This window comes from Wasmannia auropunctata, unplaced genomic scaffold (genome assembly GCF_000956235.1).
Source record: "Wasmannia auropunctata unplaced genomic scaffold, wasmannia.A_1.0 LD336106.1, whole genome shotgun sequence".
Taxonomy (NCBI): domain Eukaryota; kingdom Metazoa; phylum Arthropoda; class Insecta; order Hymenoptera; family Formicidae; genus Wasmannia; species Wasmannia auropunctata.
Genome location: NW_012026784.1, coordinates 3,727,999 through 3,729,676, shown reverse-complemented (window position 1 = coordinate 3,729,676; position 1,678 = coordinate 3,727,999).

Genomic DNA, 1,678 nt, shown 5'->3' with positions numbered 1-1,678 from the left:
GGTATGGAATGAGCAAGGGAGGAAGGAATTTCAAAAAAGACTGGGAAGGATAGAGGTAGGGAGGGAGATGGAGGTGAGGAGGGAGTGGGAGAGAATGGGGGGAGAGTGAGAGAGGCAATTAAGGAAACAGAGATCGAATTAAGGGGGGAAAGAAAAAGAAGAGGAGGAGGGGGATGGTGGAACAAGGAATGCGAGGACAGGAAAAGAGAGGTGAGAAAGGAGTTAAGAAAGTGGAGAAGGAGAAGAGGGGAGGGGACAGAATATAGGAGAAGGAAAAGAGAATATAATGAACTATGCGAAAGGAAGAAGGAGGAGAATGAAAGATGGAAAAGAAGGGCAGAGGAAGCGAAAAAAGAAAAAGAGATGGGAGATTGTAAATAGGGAGAGAAAGAGCAGAAGGAAATTAAATGAAGAGATTGAAGCCGAGGAGTGGAAGGAGCACTTTATGAGGTTATTAGGGGGAATAGAGAGTAGGGCGGTAAGGAGAGGTGAAAGAAGAAGGAGAGAGGGAGAGGAGGAGGTAATAGAAAGGGAAGAAATAAAGACGGCAATAGGGAAGCTGAAGGATGGAAAAGCTATGGGGATAGATGGGATTCCGGGAGAAGTGTGGAAATACGGAGGCGTGGAGCTGGAGAAATGGGTGTGGGAATTTTGCAATAGAGTTTGGGAAGGGGAGGGGTGGCCGGAGGCATGGAAGGAGAGGATAATAGTGCCGATAGCCAAGAAGGGGGAAGGAAACAAGGCAGAGGATTATAGGGGCGTTACCTTGATGCCCACCCTATACAAGATATACACGGCAGTACTGGCGGAAAGACTGAGGAAGGAGGTAGAGAGAAAGGGGATCATCCCACAAAACCAGGCAGGATTCAGAAAAGGGTTAGGGACAATGGATTGCATATATGTCCTCAACTATTTAATCAATAGGCAGATAGGAAGAAAAAAGGGGAAGCTGGTCATCCTTTTTGTGGACCTAAAAGCAGCCTTTGATTCAGTGGATAGGAATATCTTAATTGAGACGATGAGAGAGAGAGGGATAAGAGAAGGGATAGTGGAAAGGGTGGAAGAGATATTGAGGGAAACGATAAGCAAGGTGAGGGACGGAAGAGGGATGAAGGGAGAAAGCTTCTGGACGGTAAAGGGTGTTAGGCAGGGATGTCCTCTGAGCCCAATTTTGTTTAACATACTGATGGCGGATATGGAGGAGTCGATGGCAAAGGTAAAGTGGGAAGAAATAAAATTGGGAGGGGAAAGGGTGTACTCCCTAGCATATGCGGACGACGTAGTAGTCATGGCAGAAGGGGAGGGGGAAATGAGGAGCATGATAGAAAGGTTGGAGGGTTACTTGAACAAGAAAGGATTAGAGTTGAACAGGAATAAGACAAAGGTTGTGTTTTGAGAAGGGAAGAGGAGGGATAGGAAAAAGGAAATGGAGATGGAAGGAGATGAAGGAAGTAAAAGAATTCAAATACTTGGGGTACACCATGCAGAGGAATGGGAGCCAAGAAGCGCATGTAAGAGATAGAGTGAAAAGGGCAACAGCAATAATGGGTACAGTGTGGGGGATTGGAAAGAGAAGGTTCGGGAATGATTGGGGTAGACGCTTATGGCTGTTCGATAGGTTGGTGTGGACGGTCATGAGCTACGGTGCGGAAATTTGGGGATGGCAAAAGAGAGACAA